General features: G+C 44.2%; 1 long non-coding RNA gene across 1 annotated transcript in view; it reads left to right on the top strand.

Moving 5' to 3' along the window:
- LOC149350350 (uncharacterized) overlaps positions 1–6322 on the top strand; it is a 34235-nt gene extending 27913 nt beyond the window's left edge. The window contains exons 2-3 of the long non-coding RNA XR_016290346.1: positions 29–111; positions 508–6322. This is a non-coding gene — a long non-coding RNA (uncharacterized LOC149350350). The remainder of the gene's footprint in view (positions 1–28; positions 112–507) is intronic.
- The last annotated feature ends 1901 nt before the right edge of the window (positions 6323–8223 follow it).

Here is an 8223-nt window from a genome sequence, read left to right as displayed (position 1 = left end):
TAACGAAACTTTTTTTTTTTTTTTGCAGCGTCGTTCCCTGGATATGCTTCTCGGAAGCCGATGTCATTGTTCGCCGCGGACGCTGGGCCTACTGCTCGCCGCCACGCCGCTGTAGGTTGACGTTGAAGAGCTGCTCCAAACGGCCCTTTTCAGGGCCGCTTCATTGCTTCCTGGAAGATTGCGGTCATCAGTCTCGCGGCCGTGTTCCCTCTCTTTGTCGAAATCGGCGCCAGACATCAGAACCCGCGCTAGGCCTCGTTGCAGGGTTAAACGAGTGCAGTGTGGCTTTAGAGAAGTTATGACTTGCGCTTAGTCTATCTATATCATTCATTCAGTGCAGTGTGCCTTTGCTTCTTTAGCGACTTCTCACGCCTTGTCGAAATCGGATTTAAAGCTCACGCCACGCCTCGTTGAATGGGTCAACCGAGTGCAGCGCCTAGCTTTGTTTTTGTGTTCTAACCTGTAAGCAGTGCACCTTTCTTCGCTCCTTACTTTTGTTCTTTTCAGTCGTTTCCTGAATCCGTCGAAAGAGCCAGGCTTGCCGGATGGTTGTTCGCCGTGAATGGAACCACGAGGCGATCGCATCTGCATACACAGCACGACTTTGTTCCCTCGTATTTTTTTTTACCAAGGATTGCTTCGACAGCTCGTGCAAAACGAGGACTGCGCACGCCGTGTCGTCGCTGCTTAGTGAAGAGGCACAAAACGGATGTCGTCCTTACTAAAGGCCCTTCTCGGGGCCACCTCAGTGTTTCCTGGCAGACCACGCGCTTTCCGCCCTGTGCACATGTTCCCCTCATTTCCAATCATTTGTAAGTTGCATATCAATGAATTAATAAATCAGTCAATGCACTTTATTTACCAGAAAAATCTGGCTTGTCACCCTGGGCTAAAAGCTGTGCACACAGCTTGACAAGGCCCAGTGGACCATTAGATGACAGTTTTGAACGTAGGAAAAACAAGTTGGTACTTTAAAAGAACATGGAAAGTACACCAAACAATATAAGAGATAAACATTACAATCGCGCATTACAGCAAAGAAAAAGAACACTTTGACAGCAGACATACAGTATCAATTTACACTATAATACATACAAAAATTACGACATTCAGCATTATGGCACGAAATATAAGAACAGCACATAAAGCAAAAAAGAGAATGCAAGTTACAATAGTACAGATAGATTAGCTGTTTACATTTGCATATGCATAAAATTAGTCCTCGTCTCCTTGGGCCTCCTTCAAATCCTGCAGAAGGCTTGAATTTGCAACTGCTAATATCAAAGAAGATTTAGAAGAACTTCAGTTTGGGATACACGGTGCATAGTACTTGAGAAAACAAACAATAGCGCCTACAATGACACACACAGAAGAACTATGCAGCACAAGCGCTATCCTGCGCTCTACAGTATGGAACTGTGACTGAAAAATGAACCTTCACGTCAGTGAAATATGAGCGTTTAGGCTGTCTACAAATTGTTATTACCGAAAGAAAGAAATATTAGTGAATGTTGTGTGAGAGGCTTGCATATTACTCTGTTTGTTTATTTATTTACCCCTCAAGGCCAGTGGCATTACACAGATGTTAGGGTGGGCTTGTCTAAAAGGAAAGTAAAATAATAGAGCCCGGCCCGCACCGCTTAGAGCACAACGGGCTAGTGGCATTACACAGGGGGAATGGTAAATATACGAAAACTGAGAGAAAAATACAGTTGATTACATGAACATTAAACAGCGCCTGAATATACAATGTTAGCTAGTGCTACGCGGAACTGCTCTTAATTTTCAGTGCGGCTCTGCGGTAAGGTGGTTCCAGTCGCATGAGGTTCGCGGCAGGAATGACTGCGAGCAGCATTTTCTGTTGCATGACATACTTCCAACTTTGTGATCATGATCAATGCGGCGGGATACAGAAATTGTACGGGGGATGAGGTGATCACGAAGAGCGGGATGATGGTACAGCTTGTGGAACAGGGTGATACGAAACACTTTTCTACGCGATGTCAGTTATGGGAGGCAGATATTAGACTTCATAGTAGTTATACTCGCTGTGCGGTTGTAGTTAACAAGGATTAAACGCACAGAGTTATTTTGCACCAGCTCAAGATCATTAATGAAGTCATGAGCAGGGTGCCATACACGTGTTGCATGCTCGAGTTTTTATGGTGTTAGTGTTTGATAAAGCAGTAGTTTCAAATTGGAAGGAACGTTAAAGAAGTTGCGACGTAAGTAGCAAAGCATGCGATTAGCATTTTCAATTATGTTCTCGGTATGAAGAGACCAGTTAAGATAAGTAATGTGGACGCCGATGCACTTATATGATGAGGCTGATTCCAACGAAATGTTATCGATGTAGTAGTGAGGTGGGACGGAAGTTTTTCTAGATACACGCATGACTTTGCATTTGTTCATATATAGCTGCATTCACCATTCTTCGCACTGAAGTCAGTGGCGGTCTCGTCAAGTAGTCCCCTGCTTTGTACGTTCACCTTGTTAGCGGCTGTCTTATTTCACACAATTCCACGTTCTACACGTTGATAGGTATCGTGTTCCTGCCTTGGTGGTAGTGGTTTATTTTAAAAAAAAAGGAAGCAAAAGAGTGTTGCCGGCCGCGGCAATTGCTATCTAATATCTTAAGCACCCTAGCTGCAGCCGGCGGAAATGAAAGGGAAAGGGAGAGGATAGTGAGGAGAAGTATAGAGGGGAGCGACAGCAAGAAAGGACAGGGGAGAGCTTTGTACACTATTTACAAAATACAAAAGTAATCAAGTTCCCGCCACCGTTGTCTTGCCATGCCGCCGGCGCGGCGGCGACGGCGGTGCCATTTACCTGCGGTTGCGGTGGCCAACAACCTCGTCGGCGGGAGGGGGGGGGGAGCCACCCATTCATGTCTTTATCCCACCATGGGACACAGCGACGCCAGCGAGGGGACCATCCCTTTCTGGCTTGACAAGGAGCGCCGACCAGCCGCCTTGGGGACTGAGGGCAGAACAAATTAAGCCACTTCCCAGAACTGATAAATGAAGGCCGCTAACCCCACTGGTGAAATGTCCGGGCAGGTGCTTTGACCTTAGTGGACATGTCGTGGCAATTATCTCAGATGTCGACTCATTTCCCCTGGTATCGAAATGAATATTGCTCTCGTAAACGTTAACATTCAAAGATTGAGTAATGGTATAACGTCTATACCTTTCGCCATTTATTTTTCAATAACAAAGCGCAAAAAAATTTTTGTGCGAATAAAATGAAAAATCGTTGTTTCTATTTTTTCTTTTTTTATATACAGCAGTCTGTCCGCTCCCCCTAAAACCACTCTCTGTGACCGCCACTGACTGAAGTAATGTAAGGTTGTTAGTGTTGGTTATTTCTCTAAAAATGACGCAAACATCAGCAAATAGGTGAATATGAGAATCCATAAGAGAGCGGGGATCATTAATGTTAAATCAGGAACAGTAGCTAGGGTCCAAGAACTGAACCTTGTGGAACTCCGGAAGACACCTCTGTAAAACAGGTGTTATAACCATAAGCAAAAACTAATTGTGAGCGATTAAGTAGACATTCAATCCATTTCAATAAGTTACAGTCAATATTAAGATGTTTTAGTTTGTGAGCCAAAAGGTTGTGACATACATCGTCGAAAGCCTTTGAAAAATTCAGAAATATACAGCCAGTTAGTGATGATAGGTCTAGAATACAGTGCAATGAATGTGTAAACTATATTAACTGTGTTTCGCAAGAGTAAAGTTTTCGAAAACAATGTTGCGCTGGCATAAAAAGTTGTTCAATGAAAGGAAGTTAACAAGGTTGGTGAATATTATATGTTTGAACATTTTGGGTCAAGTATTGGTAAGGGATATGGGACGATAATTAATAGGGAATGCTTTGCTGCCGGATTTGTAGACTGTAACCACCTTTCCGATCTTCCACTCAGTAGCAGCGGTGACTGGTCAATGCTGGAAAAGTTTGGTTAGTATAATGGGCGAATAAGCTGCAGTGCTTTTTAAGTAACGCAGTCATAACCCGGAGCGGAATGAACACTGAGTCCATCAATAAGCTTATTCACATCAGTAGGAGCAACAGTTATAGGTGGCATGAAAACATAGTTGAAGTGGTGAGTTGTAGGCATATGTATACATCAGATATGGGTGTAAAGTTGTCAGTGATTGCGCGGTTAAGAATCGTGACGCGAACGTCGGAAGGGATGAGGTCGCCTAACGGGTCAGATAACGCAAAACTATCGTCGGTGGAAGAATTAATGACCGGCCAGAATTTTTGACATTGGTGGTTACATGTGAGTGGAAGTGCTTTAAGCGCTTTTGAGCGCCTGAACATACATGTTGGAAGCCGCTGAATACGAAGTCCGATCACTCACTAGTTGGCGAGAACTTTGCGATGCGGTAGAGGCTTTCTTTTTGTTAGATAAACGTTTAATGTGATTATTACACTAGGGAGCTATTGAGTGGGTGGTAGCAGTGTGTTCAGGAGTGTATTGTTCTGTGAGTTGGGTGATTATAGCTGTGAACATGCTCCAGTTGGTTTGAATGCTGCGGACACCAAAGCTATGGGAAAGCATCGATAAAAAAATATAGTTCATTACTTATCGCCTGAAAATTTGCTGCATTGTAGTCTCGTATTACTATTTTTTTCTTTTTGTTAGTGTTCGGAGTGGCTAGATTAATGTCAGAGTGCATTGGCAAGTGGTCGCTGATGCCTGGCAGGTATGTAATAGGTGAGACTATGTCAGATCGATTTGTCAGGATTAAATCTAGCGTATTAGCCGCGTTGGCTGTTATAGTCCCTTGTGAGCACAAATGCACTAACGAGAATACTGAGCGCACATCTAAAAATTCGCGACTTCGAGACGAGAACGGGGACATTAAAGGGGAGTTGGTATCCCATGTTATCTTCGAAAAAATTAGATCGGCAAATAAAACAATACTGAAATAGATCATGGTGCTTTGTTTTTAAGTGTTTCCATAAAAAAGTATGGCAATAGATAAGGAAAGGCTTATGTGATCGTGATCGAGGAGGTTAGACTGAATTATAGTGCAACAGCTTGAAACAGGTCTTCACATCATTCATATATACTAGAACATTGCAGGAGCCCGGACAAAGCAAAATTACACAAATTACGTTTGAATAGAGATCATGGCAGGAAAGTGGATGAAATATAGCTAAAAGAAGAATTGTGAACCGAAGCAAAGTATGTAATGAGCCAGAAATATGCATATCAAAGAAGACACTGCCCTGAGAAAATGGACAGCATGAAATAAATGAGCAGCACAAGTGCAGCGTACAGGCCTTTATCAAAGAATTTATTTTTTGTTTATTTAATTACCACGTCCTGGTAGTGTTAGCTCCATAAAGCATTATCAAAATTATCACAATTTTCAGTTTTATTTGCTTAGGAGAACGTTAGAGCAATAAGAACTTGGTTCATAAATGCACCTCAAATATTGCCATAAATCATCGTACTCTTCGTCCTGGGCCACAAGAGCTGGGGCTTCATGAGATAATTATTACGGTGCATTAACGAAAATTTCAACATGCCGTCAGCATGAAAAGATTTTATACTGGCGCTGAAAAAACCGCATTTTTTTTAATTTTCGCTGGCAGGAGGGAGTAACTTTCTTGACTGCGCTGCTTTCTTCCTAAACAAATGAAAGACGTGTATGCCGAGCAAAAACAATTCGAAAATGTGTAGCGTAAGATATAACACTAATGCACTGTGAAGCTTGATGCCTTATTGGTCCAGTAGAGTGGAGAGCTGGGCGAGTTAATTGGTTCACGATTGTAGAAAGAAAACCAGCGCAAAAGACGGGGACACAGAACTCGGAACACAGAATACAGGAACACAGAACACAGCGTCGTCCTGTGTTCCTGTTGTGCGTCTCCGTCCTTTGCCCTTGTTTTTTTTTCCTTAATTGGCCATGCACTTGTGGCAATTTAAGTGCACTTCCTGTGAATTTTGCACAAAAGTAGTGTATTTTTGCATTCACCTTTTTTACACGCTGAGTTGTTTTATCTTTTGGTCACTTCAGAAGGGAGGAGTTAGTATAGAAGTAATTTACTTGGAGAATACAAGGAAATATATCTTGCGATGAATTTTCTCATATTTTAATTCTGCCTGATGGGAATGCATTACGCGCCATACGGTGTTACTCACAACCAAACGCCCAAGGCTCTAAGTTGGGCAAAGCATATATCATATATGTGGAAGTGCGAATATGGCTGTGGTGCGCTGGGCGTCTTGCATGCACAGCAGGAAGTGATTTGTGTCTAGACCATCCAGGAGGGAATGTACAAGGACGGGAGAATAGTACAAACGCTAAAAAAAAAAAAAAAAGCTAGCTGGGGCTAGAAACGCATTTTTCGTTCTAGCAAGTACCAACGTTGGGGAAAAGCAACCAGTTTTGGGCGCCTTGTAAGAAGAAAGGATGGTTCTGGGAAGCGGAGGCAGGGCTGCGTACGGCGCACGCGAGGTCGCGGGGTCACGGAGTCGCGCTGCAGCAGCACATCGGGAAAAGGTTAAATTCTTCCACTCGCCACTCGCAGCGCACCGCAGAGCCGGCAGCCTTCTCTCTTGTCCGCCTACCCGGTTCCGGCCGGGGAGACGGACAATAGTCGCGGGCGAGAGCGAAGGGGGGGGGGGGCACCACATGAAAGGCATTAGAAGAATGTCACTGGCGCCTCCACTACGGCTCAGCTTGTACTATTCTGGCGCAGTGCTGCGTTTCGCCGTAATCGCTTGTCAGCAAAGTGAACACAGCACCGTGCCTTCCCGTGAATAGTAGAAGCAGGGACGTCGCGGCCACATCGGCATTCGCAGGATAGCGCCGCCCTGTCGCTTATTTGCTCGCTTATCCTCTAACAAGTCAAAAAGTCTTCCTGTTGTGGCACGCCATCCATGGCTTACGACACCACGTCTGTCATTCCCCTTCATACTTCAAGCGTTTCTCTTGCTATGAAAGTATTAGCCGTTGCGGCCACCAATTCAAGCAGCGAGAAAAATTTCAGCGCCGCAGGATTCGTAATGAAAGAGCGCCGCTCTTGTTTCGATCAAGCCATCATCAATGAACAACTTGCATATTTAGAGTGATAAATCTATACCTTTATGCGTTGTGTCTTGTGTATAATCCCAAACTGTGATCTGGAATGCGAGGTCAAAATTTGAATGTCATTGAAATAAACTCATTTTCCTGAAATTCTCTTTTTGTGTCGTCGCCGCTTTGCAGGTCGGGCCGAGCACGAGCGTGCTCAGGGTCCTTCAGTGTCGGGCCGGGCTTCCTGTCGGTAGGTTAAGTCCCGGGCCGGGCACGGGTTCGAAATTGCGGCCCGTGCACAGCTCTATTCAGAAACCTAATCACATTTCCTTTTGTGAAAAAAGAGCTATGTGCAGAGTTTAAATGGTGCAAGTATGAAGCTACAATGAAGTCAATTACAGACTTCTGTGCAACAGCTAGAGGAATTTCAAGAGCATGCTATACGTGATGCTAGTTGCCTCAGTCACAATTGATGCAGTCAAGTATTATTTCGTATATTTTTTTTTACCCAACAGACATGAAATGTCTGAAGATGAATATGTACCAAACACATCGAAACATCAGTTGTGATGCCTGAAAAAAGATGTACTGCAATATATAAATACTCAAGTCTCGATAAGCAGGAATACTGAAGGGGAATAAAAACAGTTTTCTTTTGTTCGGGCTCACGCACCTGCTACAAACATATTCTTTATACATAGCAATAAAACTTGAAATAACTGTTTAAGAAGCCTTTTGGTCAAAGTATAGTTAAAGGGGTGGAGACACCAAATTTTGAAGCTATAAAAAGCCTGCTATGGGATTCCTATGTATGCAAGGGCACTCAAGGCCAGGTGTTGGACGCAACAAACGTTTAAAAAATATTTTAATTCGGTTCCAAAGATTACCTAAATGCTCACTCTCACAATCTAGACCCATCGCTAGCGCCATCAACCATGACGTCACAAGGGGTGCAGAAAAATTAAAGTTTTAGTGACGTCATACCAAAATACAGTGACGTACAATGAGCGGGGCACAGCCGCGTGAGCGCAGTCGACGCACCAGCTAGCCGCGTTTGCTGCTAACCGCCACTCGCTCGGTTTGCGGCGCGCCGTTGCGAACAGCGTCGCAACGTCCGATTGCAGCTCGTTGCCTGCGTCCGGCCTGCTAGATGTCAACGGCGGGCCGCTCGCGGCAACAA

This window comes from Amblyomma mixtum, chromosome 3 (assembly GCF_055824585.1).
Source record: "Amblyomma mixtum isolate Tamu chromosome 3, ASM5582458v1, whole genome shotgun sequence".
NCBI classification, from domain to species: Eukaryota; Metazoa; Arthropoda; class Arachnida; order Ixodida; family Ixodidae; genus Amblyomma; species Amblyomma mixtum.
The sequence above is the reverse complement of the archived record's forward strand: the minus strand, read 5'-3'. Positions and strand labels throughout refer to the sequence as shown.